General features: G+C 38.2%; 1 pseudogene; it reads left to right on the top strand.

Annotated features, from left to right (window-relative positions):
* The window catches only part of LOC102818321, a 41,583-nt pseudogene extending 26,114 nt beyond the window's left edge, over positions 1-15,469 (top strand).
* Positions 15,470-17,008: the final 1,539 nt, after the last annotated feature.

Raw genomic sequence — 17,008 nt, 5'->3', positions numbered from 1 at the left:
AACAACAACAACAACAATTGGGTGGTGGGTGTGAAAGAGGGGCATCCCTCATTACTGGAACCTATGATAGGGAAAACAGGAAAAATAAAAGGACTTGTTGGGTTCCAGTTCATTGGCATGTCACTTTTGGTCGGTCACAGCCAGTTATTGAGGTCCTGACCAGACTTAATGCATTGGATAGCCTGAGCCTCCAACTACCACTCACCTTCACATGGCCCTCAACCCAAAAGACTTGAACTCTCTATTCTTGAGTTCTTTTGTCTCACTTCACTGGCTCCCTCCCCGCTCTGCTGTTGCTGGAAATGCTAGTATTCTCACTGCTTTTCTGCACTTTCCTCTCCTTCTACTTATCTTGTTTTACTCAGGATCTGGTCACGCTGTGTCTCTGTCCCACTGAAGTATCTTCTCACTCATGCTCGCTGCTTTCCTGATCCCCAGATGGCCAAATGCAGCATGAGGTCTACATACCATTTCTCCTCCACCATTGTTTTCATTCCAGTTCCGACTGGCATAGAAGTCAATTCTTTATCTTCTCTTTGATGTTCAGAGTCTCAGGGTTACATGCTTTACTCATTTTCTGTAGTCTTCATTGTAGAGGGATTGGGCAGATTGTGTCACTAGAGCACCATCTTTCTCTGATCTCCAATACCATTTTGTGCTCTCACATCTTCTGTTTCATTCTAGAAATTTGAGTGATCTCTTTCATTCAAAATTTCCAGAATGAAATTATAGAAGCTGTGAGGCATCTTTCAAGCTTGATATACATTGTCTCTCTTACTTCTGTGCACTTGCACACGACACTCTCTCTTATGGGAATTCTTCTCCCAATCAGTCCTATAAGATTCAGCCCATGTGTCACTTCTCATGTAGTGTCTACTTCCACTTGGTTACTACATGCTTTCATCACATAGTTCTAGTAGGCAGCCTAAAGGTATGTGCTGCATCTAGCTATCCATTGCGCTGACATGTTCTCAAGGGTGAAGTTCATGATCTTCCCTCTTTTGCTGTCACTGTGATCACTAATATTTGTTGTGGTTGTTAGGTGCCTTTGAGTCAGTACAGACTCATAGTGACCTTATGCACAGCAGAACGAATCACTGTCCAATCTTGGGCCAACCTCACCATTGTTGCCACATCTGAGTTCATCGATGCTGCTACTTGATCAATCCATCTCGTTATGGGTCTTGCTCTTTTCCTCTGACCCTCCACCTTACCAAACATGATATCCTTCTCCAGTGACTGGTCCCTCCTGACAATATGTCCGAAGTATGAGAGAAGCTTGGCCATCTTGGCCTCCAAGGAGCACTCTGGCTGTACTTCTTCCAACACAGATCTGTTGGTTCTTTTGACAGCCCATGGCACTTTTAGTCAAAGTAGATAGTCAATATATGTTTACAAAATAGTGGTAAAGAATGGAAGAGATAAGAAGAATGAAAGAGAAAAGGAATAATCGAATAATCTTGCATGTAAGAAACCATTTCAACTGAGACAAAAAAAAGTGTTTGATTTGTGAATGGAAAACTGATTATCTTGTCTATAAACCTTCACTCAATTCACAATAAAAAGTTTAAAAAAAGAAAAGAAAACTATTATGCAGTTGTTCAGTCATTCCATCCTGCTGAGAATGAGTCACATAAGTGTATACTATGATGGGCCTCTTTGGAGCTGTTTCGAATATGTTCTAAAGTGCCATCTAGTAGGTTCTGACTCATGGTGACCCTGCATAGAATTTCCAAGGAGCTGCTAGTGAGCTTAAACCACCACCCTTCAGTTCAAACTGACCTTGCAGTCCAGTGTCTTAACCCACAGCACCACACCAGGACTCCAATATGCTCACCCTAAAACTCAACTCACAACGCTTTAGGACAGAGAGAGTAGAACTGCTTCATAGGGCTTTCTAGACAAAATCTTTACTGGAACAGGTAACCTTATCTTTCTCCTTTGGAGTGACTGGTGGGTTTAAACCACCAACTTTGCATTTAACAGCCCAATGCTTAATCCACTGCTCCAGCAGTGCTCCTTCTCAAGTGAAAAGAGTAATGGTGTGGCACTGTATGATATTCATTGAACCACAAGATCAGTTTGTTCTGCAAGATTAGCAACTCAAATTCACCAGCCACTCCAGAAACCCTACATAGGATTTCTCTGTTTCAGAACCGACTTGATGGCATTTAACAACACATAGGTGAAAAGAGAATCCTAAAAGATTGGATACTGTCTGACTAAATCATGAGTGACTAGGGGGGCAGCCTAATTAGGAATAGGGTGCAATGGGTTTTTATGTGTGGAGAATGGAGGGCTGGTGTTAGGTTGTTAAGTGCCATCATTTCAGACACATAATGACTTTGAATAGGGTTTCCAAGGAGTGACTGGTGAATTTGAATACCCAACCTTGCAGTACTTATTCTACAGTGCCACACCAGGATTACACAATGGTGAGCAAGAGCCTGGAAATGGAATCTGGGATGGACTAGACTATGGCTCTTCCCCCACAGTGCTGTTAAGACCACTCCACATCTGGGGAAAATTATTATCTTGTCTTGTATTCCTTTAGGTCTCTCTGACTTCCAAGCCTAACCTGAAGCTGAATGAGAATCATCTAACTTCAGTGGAATAGGAGAGAGAAGAAAAATGCCTACAGTTAATGCTAGTACTTTTAGTCCTAAGTCCCACTTTTTGATACTTGTAGCTTCAAACATCAATAATTTTAAAAACAATATTGTCTCTAGTTGAATTTTTCCTCTTCTTCAGTTTGGAATGCTAGAAACAAGAGTCTCAGGCCACAGTAGCACTGTGCTCATATCACAAGCATGGTAACATGGGCTTTTTTCCAGAGATACAAAGAAGAGGACTATACCCCAAAGCATAAAAAGACACCCTAATACCAGCTTTCTCATACCTAGAGTTACTGTAAGATTAAATTTATCTTTTGTCTTTCTTAAAGTACAGAGAGGGTAAATAGATAATCCAGCATGAAGAAGCATGACACTTGAGATTCAAACTCCAATGTGAATGATTAGAAGTCTCATCTGTTACTGAATTACAATGCTGGTTTCAGGTTCTGTGTTTAAGGCATGAAAAGAGGCATGTGAATCTATAGAAAGTACAACTAGAAACCAGAGAATGATGCATCAATGCTAAACACCACAAAATTACCCATGCTGGGAAATAGTTATCATTGTGTTTATTTGCAGAGCTGGGGTGAGAAAACAATCATCCAAAATAAAATCTGGAAAGAACTTGAGAACCAAAGCCCATCTTTGTAGCGTTTGAGAATTTGAAGCTAAGAGAATATGTTTGCCCTTGACCATAACTGATTAGTGGTCTCTAGACTCAGACCATTGGTGACTCCTTATCTTCTGATTCCCAGTGCAATACTCTCTGTTTTAACTACAATTCTTCCTTTAGAAGTATGCCTGGCCTAACTTGAACCTTGGATGATGGAGTTAAATTATGAAATTTATGATATTTGTTCTTGTTTTTGTCATTCAAAAGTTAAGGAAAAGAACAAAAACCAACCTCATGAGATTATGTGAGATAGTGTAATGGATTATACTTTTTAATCTACAAGCAATTTCTAATTTATGGCCCAGAGGAAGAGGAAAAATATAGGTTTAAAAATCCCACAAAAATCAGCTAAATCAGCTAAGGACTTAAGAGAAATTTCTACTTATTTTGTTTGTGTTTTGTTATTTAAGAGTCAAGTTTCAGGTATTGGACATCTTCCTAACTTCTTAGCACAGAACCATACTGTTTATGTAAATTAGTTCTTTAAAAGCTGAATTTTTTATTTCCTTAGGAAGGGTGGATGGATAGAGGTGGGAGGAGAGCACTTCAAGTCTGCTCCTTGAAGACTTGCAAAGAATATCAAATTATCTTTAGTCAACAAACACAAGTCTGGAAAAAGCACATTTGCAGATATAGAGCCAGCAGAAAAACTCCAACCAGAAATCAATTCTACAAACAGAAAGAGACATTTCTTTTTGTCTGACTCAATTACTTGGATGGGACATGTCAAAATGTGGGAGTGGGAAGGAGATGACATACCAGTGCAGATTAATAGAATGATACCAACTTCTCATGTTAGCTACATGTCTTCTCTCTTTTTGAGCCAGTAGATGTAGACAAATGAACATGTTTAGAATTGAAAAGGTCCTTAGAAACAATCTAAATAAGGACCTCCTTTCACGAAGAAATCAGAAGTCTAGTCAAGTGAATTAGTCAATCTGGCAAACATCATATATTCCATTGGTAAATAAAGTTGCCTCCATAAGTCAATCTGGACTCAAATCCCTGAAAAAGGGCAATTTGAGACCAACCTCTGGGTCTGATATGGAGCAAACAAAGCTTAATCTCCATGTTATAATTGTTGGATTCACTCTGAGCAGAAACAAAGACAATTTGTTTTTAAATGCCTCCAGCTGAGTTGAAGATTAGTATTTTTGATTCAGCCCATAAAGTCAAATCACTAAGATTTTTATATTAATCACACAATTTTACTAATATGTTTGTTACTTTTAAGGATCATCATGGTTCTGGAGTAGTCAGAAATGCTTCCCAACTCAGACGAACCAAGGGTCAGTGCCAGTATCTGCAGAGCAATGATCAGATGGATCTAAAGAACACTCTAGGTACCTTCTCTACTGACCAAAGAGAGAGATTTTAGCAGAGAAAAACTACTATGTGAGATGAGAAAAATGTGGCCATGAAGAAAGGAGTACCCATTGGCTCTATTTGATTTATACTTTTTAAGTTGCAAGTAGAATGGTAAGAGGTATAGTTTAAGCATTAGGAATTACTCCAATAACAATGATATAATTTTGCCCTTATTTTGGTTTGTCACTGAGTAGTTTTGTACAATGGAACACAAAAAGATACTCTTATTTAGTTTCTACAAATTAAATCAAATTAAAATTAACATATGTAGAAATGTTTTATAAGTATTAAAATTTTAATCAATGATTTATTACTGCTTCATGTCTTATAAGAATATGATATAAATGCACTCCATGTTGTTGTTAAGTGCTTTTAGTTGATTCCAACTCATAGGAACCCTGTATAGGGTTTTCGAGGAATGACTGGTTGGTTTGAACTGCCAATCTTGTGTTTAGCAGTCCAGTACTTATCCTATACCAGAACATCCAATGTCTACCACAGGGGATTGAACTTAATGTTAAATAAGCTGAGGAGTGCTTGGTGTGCTGCTGTAGGATAAGCACTGGACTTCTAACCACAAGGTTGGCAGTTCGAACCCACCAGCTACTTCTTGGAAACCCTATACAGGGCAATTAACAACAACAATAACAAGCTTGAGGAGAAAAATTTCACACTTTCCAGCTGCTACGGCCAATGGAGGACCAGTTACATTGTTTAATTTCAGTGTAAGATTCATTAAGACTGAGACTTTTATTGAGTGTCTTATACCATCAATTATGTAAAAAATGTATTACATTATTTATTGTATAGTTATTGACTTTTGGAACATAAATACTAAACTTGTAAATGTAAGTAATCCACATTTTGGGAATTTATCTTTTGGTTTCATATACCCTTAAGAAATAGCACTCCCTGAAAATTATGTCTAAATCTTATCACTTAATGGGAACTCAACACTCATAAACTATAGCACAGCCAATAAGCTCTTTGAACCAAACAAGAAAAACCATGTGTTGAAAGACCATGGTGGCCTCAATTCTGTGAAAATTGTAGTAGTAAAAACAACAAATACATCATCTCTCCCATAAAGACTTTATAATCTATGCTAGAAAGTAGTTTATGATGAATTTAAATAGCACTAATACCAGCTGTGACGCTGTGGGTTGTTAATGCACTGGACTGCAAAGTTATTTGAACTGCAAAGTTGTCAGTTCAAGCGCACCACCTGCTCCTCGGAAACCCTATACACAGAGCCGCTATGGGTTGGAATCGACTCAACAGCACTTAACAACAATACCCATTGAAATATGATTCAGATGGAGGAAAGGTCACCAGGAGTTTATTTGAAGAAAAGTTAATCTGGAGAGAAGGGACATAGATGGTGTGTAAAACTGGTCTTTGAAATATGGCTACATGGATGCTACAAGCCAGAGGAAAAATTAGGGGCCCATGCTTAAGCAGAGGAAATTTTGTGAGTGAAGCAAGGATTTCCACTGACTTCTTTGTTGCTGTTATTGCTGTTAAGTGCCCTTGAGTGGGTTCCAAACCATAGAAACCCTATGCATAAAAGAAAGAAACACTAACTGGTCCTGTACCATTCTCACAATTGTTGTTATGCTTAGCTCTATTGCTGTTGCTGCTAGGCCCATCCATCTCATTGGGGACCTACCTCTGTTTTACTGACCCTTCACTTTACCAAGCATTAAGTCCATTGCCAGGGACTGCTTCCTCCTTATAACATATTCAAAGCATGAGAGACAAAGTCTCATCATCTTGGCTTTTAAGTAACATTCTGACTGTACTTCTTCCAATACAAATTTGAATGTTCTTCTGGCAGATCATGGTACTTTTCAATATTTTTCTCCAAGACAGCAACTCCTTTTATAGTCTTCCTGATTCATTGTCCAACTTTCACATTCATATGAGGTTATTGAAAATGCCTTGGCTTGGGTCAGGTGCACCCTAGTCTTCAAACTGATATTTTTGCTCTTGAAAACTTTAAAGAAGTCTTGTGCAGGTGAGTTGCCTAATGCAATAAGCCTTTTGATTTCTTGACTGCTGCTTCCCTGAGTGTAGATTGTGGATTCAAGAAAAATTAAGCCTTTGGCAACTTCAATCCTTTCTCCATTTATTATGATGTTAATTATTGGTCCAGGTGTGAGGATATTTGTTTTCTTTACACTGAGGTATAATCCATGATGAAGACTGTAGTCTAGGATCTTTATCAGTAAGTATTTTAAGTCATCTTCATTTTCAGCAAGCAAGGTTATATCATCTGAATATTCCAAGTTATTAATGAGTCTTCCTCCAATCCTGATGACTCACTCTTCATATAATCCATCTTCTCAGATTATCTGCTCAGAATACAATCCTGTTGCACACCTTTCCTAATTTTAAACCACTTAGTATTCCCTACTTCTGTTCAAACCACTGCCTCTTGGTCTATGTACAGAGCCCTCATGTGTTGTGGAATACCCATTATTTGCAATGTTTTCCAAAGCTTGCCATGATCCAGCATCATAGCAACATGCATTCCACCATAGCATACATAGTACATGTGCATAATGATGGACAGAGCATGATAATCCTTCCACAAGAAACAAAGAGTACTTAAAACATTAATCAAGATCAAAGACCAAAGCATTCAGGATAGATTGTACTTCAATGTAAAGAAAGCAAAAATCCTCACCACTGGACCAATAAATAACATCAGGATAAATGCAGAAAAGATTGAAGTTGCCAAAGACTTCATTTTTCTTGGATCCACTACCAACATTCATGGAAACAACAGTCACAAAATCAAACAATGTATTGCATTAGGCAAATCTATTGCACAAGTCCTCTTTAAAGATAAAGATATCAGTTCGAGGACTAAGGTGGTCCTGACCCACACCATGGTATTTTCAATCACTTTATATGCTTAGGAAAGTTGGACAATGAATAGGAAAGATTCTGGAAGAATTGTTGCATTTGAGTTATGGTGTTGGAGAAGAATATTGAAAGTACCATGGACTGTCAGAAACAAGTATGTTTTGGAGGAAGTACAGCCAGAAAACACCTTAGAGTCCAGGATGGTGAGACTTTTTTTCTCATGCTTTGGACATCTTATCAGGAGGGACCATTCCCTGGAGAAGGATATCATACTTGTTAAAGTACAGGGTCAGCGAAAAAGCAGAAGACCTCCAATGAGTTGGATTTATACAGTGACCACAGCAATTGGCTCCAGCAAAGCAACGATTGTAAGGATGGTGCACGACTGGGCAGTATTTCATTCTGTTGTGCAGAGGGTCACTATGAGTCAGTAGTGAGTGGACAGCACCTAACAACAAGAAGATAGGAGGTAGATAACCAAGAGGTTTTCTAGAACAAAGACTGTTTGTAATAGAATTATTGTTGCTGTTATGTTTCCAAAGCTGTAAATCTTTATGGGAGCAGAAAGCCTCCTCTTTCTCCCACAGAACAGCTGGTAGTTTCAAACTGCTGACCTTGCGGTTTGCAACCCGATTTGTAACTACTATTAGTACATAAAAAATTAAAAGAAAAGAAAAAGAAACAAAACAACAGGAAAAACCTGTTTTATTCCAGATGTCTTATGTGAGGGTCACCAAGAAACAAGTCTAGATGGAGACTTGTGTACAGACAAATTTTATAGTTCTCTGGAAAACAACACCTATGAGAGAATGCAGGGAACCGAATAAGAGTTGTGTGATGATGTCTTTTTTGTTATAAATATTTCACACTTATATGTGCTTATTGGCAGCTGATTTTCTGATTTTTTTTTTAAAGTAACCCCCTCAAGAACCAGTGGTATACCACACATATATAAACAAATAAATTAATAAATAAACTACAAAGTTTCCCGGGAGAAATCATTTCTCTTCCTAACTTTTGTAAGTTAGGAAAAATTGTTTTTGTTACAAATATCTCAAATTCCAGTTTTCTCTTAATGTTCATGCAGGGCTGAGAGGAAAAAAGAATAATGTATTTTCAAAAAGCACAACTTAAAAAAAAAAAAAAATTCACTGCACCAACTCATAAGGAGTCATACCCAGCAAATGCTGCACAGTTAATGTTGCTCATGGACCCCCGTGGAGCGGAAGGATTTTACTAGAACTGTATGAAGTGCCTTGAAATTAATTTTCCTATAATAGAAACTACTTAAAAGAATTATCTTGCTGTGCAGCAAATCAGTTCATGTTGCAGATTTATGCTTTCATCTGGAACTTTCTTAAAGGGGGCAAAGGCAACAAAGAGATGGTTTGGATGAACTTAAAATAAGAGCCTGCCCAAGCCCTGAGCTCTGTTCTCAGTTTAAATGGGAAAGAGAAAATACTGAGAGCTGAAGAAATGCAAGAATATTTTGCAAAAGAAATAGACAAATTTTCTAAATAAAGGAATTTCTAATCTCAGAGTCTTGGTATGGCTCTGTGGGTTAATACGCTGGACTGCAAAGTCGGTTTGAACAGCAAGGTCGTTTCAAGCTCACCAGCTGCTCCTAGGAAAACTTAAAAAGGGTCACTATGGGACAGAACTGGCTCAATGGCACGTAACAACAACAACAACAACCTGACTATCATTTTAGAGGAGACAAAAAGCTGGTCAGAGGTATGCGAAAACACACAGATTCACAGACATCCAGTTATCTATCAGTACATAGGAGTCCTGGTGTGGCGCTGTGGGTTAATGCGCTACACTTCAAAGTCAGTTTGAACCACAAGGTCGGCAGTTCAAGCTCACCAGCTGCTTCTCCAAACCCCTTTACAGGGTCTTTATGGGCCGGAACCGACTCAACGGCACTAAACAATAACGACAACATGTGTACATAGCTATATCTCATGCTTAGAAATGGTTTCCAGTTCTGAAGCTGACAGTTCAAGATTTGCATTAGTGAAACTGGGCTAATCTTTGCTGCAACAAAAGATCACAAAAGGTAACGCAATAGAAATTTATTTATCAGGTGTCTCATAGTAAGATAAGGATTCATAGGCCCTCCTGAATGGTTTCCTCTCCCAAACTCAGACATTTATTATCTCCCAGCATGTGGCTCTACCTCCTAAATCTGATGCTTCTAGTACCACTGATGGTGTTCAATTGCTTCTGCAATTGAATAGAACAAGTTCCAAGGTTCCAGAGTAACTGCAAGTGATAACTGGGCAATATTGTTATGCATTTTGCCCAAAAGGGATAAAAGCAGAATTTGCTAGTATCTCCTCTTCCTAATGAAATTCCACCTTACATCATACAGGTTGAATAAGTATGGTGAAAGAATACAACCTTGTCGCACACATTTTTAATTTTAAACCATTCAGTGTTTCCAGTTCAAACAACTGCCTCTTGGTCTAGGTACAGATTCCTCATGAGAACAATTAAGTGTTCCAGAATACTTATACTTCGCAATGTTGTCTATAGCTTGTTATGATCCATACAATCAAAAGCCTTTGTGTAGTTAATAAAACACAGGTAAACATCTTTCTGATATTCTCTGCTTTCAGTCAAGATCCATCGGAAATCAGAAATGATATCCCTCCTTCCACGACCTCTTCTGTATCTGGTTTGAACCTCTGGAAGTATTCTGTCAATGTATGCTTGTAGCCATTTCTATATTACCTTTATTAAAACATTACTCACATGTGATATCAAAGAGATTGTCTGATAATTTCCACATTCTGTTGGGTCACCGCTCTTTGGAATGGGCACAAATATGAATCTCTTCCAATCAGTTGGACAGATAGTTGTCTTCCAAGTTACTTGGCAGAGATGACTGAGTGCCTCCTGTGCTGCCTCACTTTCTTGAAATATTTCAATTTTTATTCCATCAGTTCCTGGTGCCTTGTTCTTTGTCAAGTCCTTCAATGCACCGTGGACTTCCTCCTTCAGTATCATTGGCTCTTGATCATATGCTATCTCTTGAAATGGTTGAACATTAACCATTTCCTTTTGGTACACTGACTCTGTGTGTTTCTTCCATCTTCTCTGGGTGATTTCTGCATCATTCAATAATTTGCCCAGAGAATCTTCTAATAATGAAATTTGAGGCTTGAATTTTTTCTTCAGTTCCCCCAGCTTGATAAATGCTGAGTGTGTTCTTCCGTTTTGCTTTTCTGATTCCAGATCTTTGTACATTTTGTTGTAATATTTGGCTTTATCTTCTCAAGATGATCTTTGGTATTTTCTGTTCAGCTCTTGGACCTCCTCATTTCTTCCATTTACTGTAGCATTTCTACACTGGAGAACGAGTTTCAGTGTCTCTTCTGACATCCATTTTGACCTTTTATTTCTTTCTTGTTTTCTCAATGCCTTTTACCTTTCGTCCTGTAAGATGTCATCCCACAACTCTTCTAGTCTTTGGTCTTTAGTGTTTAATGTATCAAATCTGTTCTTCAGATAATCTCTAAATTCATGTGGGATATATTCAAGGTCACATTTTGGCTCTCGTGGACTTGCTTTCATTTTCTTCAACTTTAGTTTGAATTTGCATATGAGCAATTGATGGTCTGTTCCAGTCTGCCCCTGGCCTTGTTTTCACTGATGATATGGAGCTTTTCCATTGTCTCTTTCCACAGATGTAGTCAATTTGATTTTAATGTATTCCATCTGGTGAGTTGTCTCTTATGCTGTTTAAATAAGGTATTTGAAATGAACAAATCATTGGTTTTGCAGAATTCTATCATGCGTTTTCCAGCATCATTTCTATAACCAAGGCCATATTTTCCAACTACTGATCCTTCCTCTTTGCTTCCAAACTTTGCATTCTAATCAACAATAATGATAAATACACCTTGATTACATAATTGATCGACTTCATATTGAAGAAGTTGGTAGAATTCTTCTATTACACCCTCACTGGCTTTAGTGGTTGGTGCAAAAATTTGAATAATAGTGGTATTAACTGGACTTCCTTGTTGTTGTTATGTGCTGTGGAGTTAGTTCCGACTCATAGTAACTCTGCACAGCCTTTCTGAGGCTGTAAATCTTTACGGGAGCAGAAAGCCTCATCTTTCTCCCATGAAACAGCTGGTAGTTTTGAACTGCTGACTGTGAGATTAGCAGCCTGATTCGTAACTACTAGGCTACCAGAGCCTCTTATGGATATTATCCTATCACAGACAACATTGTACCTCATGACTGATCTGGATATGTTCTTTTTGAAAGTACCTCATTCCTCTTCAATTTGTCATTCCTGGCATAGTAAACCATTTGGTTGTCAGATTCAAAATGGCCAATTCCAGTCCTTTTCAGCTCACTAATGCCTAAGATATCGATGTTAATGTATTCCATTTCATTTCTGACATCATTGTGTGGATCATGACAAGCTATGAATAGCATTGCAAAGTATGAGTATTCCGGAACACTTAATTGTGCTCATGAGGAATATGTACCTGGACCAAGAGGCAGTTGTTTGAACAGAACATAGGAACACTAACTGGTTTAAAATTAAAAAAGCTGTACAACAAGGTTATATTCTTTCATCATACTTGTTTAACCTGTATGATGAGCAAATAATACTAGAAGCTAAGTTCTATGAAGAAAAATGTGGCATCAGGATTGGAGGAAGACTGATTAACAACTTGTAATATGCAGATGATACAACCTTGCTTGCTGAAAGTGAAGTGGACTTGAAACATTTACTGATGAAGATCAAATAGCACAGCCTTTGGTGTGGATTACATCTCAATGTAGAGAAAACAAAAATCCTCACCAATGGACCAATTAACAACATTCTTATCAGTGGAGAAAAGATTGAAGTTGTCAAGGACTTCATTCTTGTTGTTGTTGTTGTTGTTAAGTGCCATCGAGTTGGTTCCAACCCATAGCAACCCTGTACAGGGTTTCCGAGGGTGTAAATCTTTACGGGAGTAGAAAGCCTCATCTTTCTCCCGCGGAGCGGCTGGTAGTTTCGAACCGCTGACCTTAAGGTTCGCAGCTCGATCATTCTTCTTAGATCAACTATTAACACTCATGGAAGCAGCAGTCAAGAAATCAAGCGATGTATTGCATTAGGCAAATCTGTTGCACAAGACCTTTTTATAGTGTTGAAGACCAAATATGTCAGCTTGAGGACTAGAATGTGCCTGACCCAAGCTGTGGTATTTTCAATAACCTCATATGTATGCAAAACCTGGACAATGAATAAAGAAGACCATAGAAGAATTGGTGCTTTTGAGTTATGGTGTTGGAGGAGAATATTGAAAGTGCCATGGGCTTCCAAAAGAACCAATAGTTCTATTTTGGAAGAAGTGCAGCCAGAGTGCTCCTTGGAGGCCAAGATGGCCAAACTTCGTCTCTCATACTTCGGGCATATTGTCAGGAGGGACCAGTCGCTGGAGAAGGATATCATGTTTGGTAAGGTGGAGTGTCAGAGAAAAAGAGGAAGACCCCCAATGAGATGGATTGGCCAAGTGACAGTATCAATGGACTCAAGCATGGCAACAATAGTGAGATTGGCCCATGATTGGGCAGTGTTTCATTCTGCTGTGCATAAGGTCATTATGAGTTGGTACCGACTGGATGGCACCTAACAACAACAACAACAAAATGGTTATTCTGCTAGGATTGGAAATGCTTGTGACTGAGCAACATGTGATCCACAAAAAAAAAAAAAACTGATAGATGGGTGGTTCATCCCTTAATCAGCAGCCTGCATTTTGCTAGGCTTCATGAAAGGTTGTAAGAACGAGGACAGGATCACTTTTCAGAGGAAATTTATATTCTAGCAGATATATTAAGGGGACATTTTGAAAGAAAAATCTGAATCTTATTTGGAAAATAACTAAAATCTAATCTCAGAGCAGAATATGAACAAGAACATGACTGTCACTGTGGTGATGGAAGAATGTGATGAAAGACAATCAGAGAGTAAAGGCTGTGTCACAGAAAATTTAATGATGAAGGCAGATTCTGAGCAAGTGTATCAAAGAAGAAATAATCACAGGTTAGGAGGGAATGGGAATGAGCATTCCATGATAGAACACAGCTTACATAAGATCCCAGACTGCCATCATGGAAAGTGGAGCGTATATGCTCCACTTTGTTGTTGTCAAGTGGTGTCGAGTCAGTTCTGACTCATAGCAACCCTGTGACGGGTTTCTTAGGAGCAGCTGCTGTGTTTGAACTGTTGACCTTGTGTTTGTAGTCCAGTGCTCATCCTATAGCACCCCTCCAGGAGTCCAGGTTGTGTTGGTTAAGAGGCAAAACAAATAATCTGAGAAGCAAGTGTACAAACAGCTTGTCTCTCCTATCTGTTCAATTGAGGGGATTTTTTGTTTTGTTTTTGGTTCTATTATTGAAAATTCTTAGACTTACATAATATTGCATGATCAAAGTACCAAGTTGACTTAAAACTTCATAAGAAGAAGTGAAATCTGTCACCCTTCTACTTCCCAGGCTCAAGTAGAGAAATCAGCAACAGGAAAAGCACCAAAGGAGAGAGGTTTCTCAGACGGAAACTCCATGCATATTGATCAAGACTGCTTCATACTCATCAACCTCCCCTCAACTTTTTCTTGGTTGAGACAGAGTACAAGCAGGAGCTTGTACAATAAATTATTTCCAGGACAGTTTAAGAAAATATTTAGCAGTTGAAATACAATAAATCATTTCTGCTCCCTTTGTTTTAATTAATGCAGTTACATCCTGAGAATATTCAGAATTAGGTTGTCATAAATTGAGACTGTGAACATTAATGCTACATTCTGCCTGCAACACATTTTGCCTTTGCTGAAAGAGGTGGTTTTTATTCTTACTCAGCCATATTCCAGGCAGACCCCAGCCCCCCACTTTCCCTGGTTTATATGAGTAGGATATTTTAGCTCATTCGGGAATCTAACCCTGGAAAATTGAACTCACTGCCTTGATCAAGAGAAAAAATACATTTTGCTAGTTCTGGTAGTTGATTTCCTCTTGACTTTATAGGAAACTATGCTGCAGGGGGATGAGAAATAAGACTTTAACCCTTAAATGTCTCTAGATTCCTATGAAGAGTCAATTTGCAATGACTCTGATCTTTAAAATGTGACCATTTAATCTTCTATTTATAAACCCTCCTACTCCAGATTTTTACTTATGAATTCCAATTAAACATTATGAGAAAATGATGTTGATGTATATCCTTCAAGTCTAACATAAAGGATAAATAAGTAAAAGGCAATTATTTATAATTTGTTAATAAAGTTAAGGGGATATAGAGATGATATTGTTATGTGCTTCCCCCCCTAAAAGTAGATGATTTGTATATTTTAGAGCTAGCAATTTAATGCTGGTACTTACAAATTTTAGAGAAGACCAATCAAAAAGTAATATTTAGTTTCTCTTCAAATTTCCCTTCTCTATATCCTCATTGTATTTCTAGGCTACTAAAACCTGCTGCCTGATTTGAGAAGTTCGCATGTGAAAATATTTGCTGAACTTGGTTCCCTGATGGGAAATACAATCCATTAGAATCAAATATTTGTGAAATATAAACACATTTTCATTATCTGTAGCTTATAATCAAAGCAAAGTTTCTTGGTTTGACAAACATCCTATTCACTTTGGAAATAGGAGTGAAGCACAATTTTTGCATTTATTAATTGTGCATCCCTGCTGTAAACATTAGCTAACCATTTGCACTTGAATCTTAAGTAAATCTCCCACCCTAAAAGGTAGCACATAATTTCCAAAGTTTTAGGCTCCATGTTTGGAGTGAGCTATAATCTTGGCAAGATCCATTTTCCTCCATCAACATCCATTATGTTTCCCCAGGGAAGAATTTGTCAAAGGAGGAATTTGTAGAGCCACCATCTTCACAGAGGCCCTGGAGAAGGAATTTAGCTGATGTGTGTAAAGACCTCTGAAGGTGAAAAATGGGGCAGGGTAGTCACTGGTGCCACAGGGACTTTTCTAGCAGTGTTGGGGAATCTTCCCAGAATTAAACAGAAGCAATTCCTAGATGAGAGAAGAGAAGGAGGTTTTCAGAGGGAACATCATGCGTGAAGTCCAAAAAACAGTTGCTCAGAGGAGACACCTCTGTAATAGCCCATATTTACTCATTTGAATTTTCAATTTCTGTAAAGCAAGGAAAATATCTTCAATTTTCATACTAACAAAAACAATCAAAAGGACCAATGGGAGATGTTATAACTCTCTGAAACGGTATGTATCCTGAATCTTGGTTCTATAGAGAAGAAGTGGAAATTGGAAGTTCTGAAACTACAAAAAGTTTTCCTAAATCCTAGAAGCCTTGCCCTGTTAAATGGATTACTTTGAAAAATTGGAAAGTAAAAATACTGCATCAAACTTAACTCTTAATGTTTTGGCCTCTTTGGATTTAGACTTGTTCTAAAGACCAGACAATAAACAGATAGCTTTGTTTATTATTTTTGCTTTGTTGTGTTATTTTTTTCCTTTTTTGTTTGTTTTAAAATCACATTAAAACTAAGATTTTTCAGTCTCTTGATTAAGTTCAGCCATTGGTCAATTGAGAAAAGTTTGTGATTTGGTAGAAAACTAATCTTATATTGCCATAATATATCAATATCATGATATATTTTAAGGGGAAAAAAAACACCTAAGTCAGTAAATGTTAGTCATAAAGTCTGACCCCCCACCCCCACTTTGAGCACCAATTCAGAACCTTTAGTGCCTTAACCTGAAAAACCACTTTCAGTGCCCATGACCACAGGCTTCCTCCTTTTGTGTTCTGCAGTGGTCCTATTCTTTTGGCAATGCCACAAACTCACTTCATGTGTTCATGATCAACCCAGTGCTATGGTGCAATCCCCCCTTCTTCCCTCTTATGCCTTTTCTCAACTTGACCACCGTATCAGCAAAGTCATCTGAACATAACAATTTATTCCCTAATGTAACATTCTCAGTCTCCATTCATTTTTTATAGAATAAACTCTTGAATTCTTAGCATATTATTCAGACCTTCAACCATCCATCCAACATACGTTCCAAATGCTGCTGATATTGTTAAGTGCCATCAACTCAGTTCCAACTCATAGCGACCCTGTATAGCGTTTCCAAGGAGAAGCTGGTGGGTTTCAACTATCGACCTTGTGGTTTCCAGTCCAGTGCTGATACTACAGTGTCCCACTAGGAGTCCATTCCCAAATGTTCACAGGTTTATTCTTCCAGCGCCCTTTGCAGATGGCAAGTCAATTTATATTGAGCACTTCAACAAGCCTTACACTCTCTTACTTCCCTTGCTTTCTTGTAGCCTGCCTTTCCTGCCTAAGTGGATTTCTTCTCATTTCAAACATTGCCAATCTTATCAACCCTTCCAAGTCTAGAAGAACTCCTTCTTAGTTCACTTCTGATAAATGCAATCTCTCCCTCCTAAGAAGCTATCTGTGTCAGTTTTGGTACCACT

Source organism: Chrysochloris asiatica, unplaced genomic scaffold (genome assembly GCF_000296735.1).
Source record: "Chrysochloris asiatica unplaced genomic scaffold, ChrAsi1.0 scaffold00015, whole genome shotgun sequence".
In the NCBI taxonomy this organism is placed as follows: domain Eukaryota; kingdom Metazoa; phylum Chordata; class Mammalia; order Afrosoricida; family Chrysochloridae; genus Chrysochloris; species Chrysochloris asiatica.
This window is presented reverse-complemented; position numbering and strand designations above follow the sequence as displayed.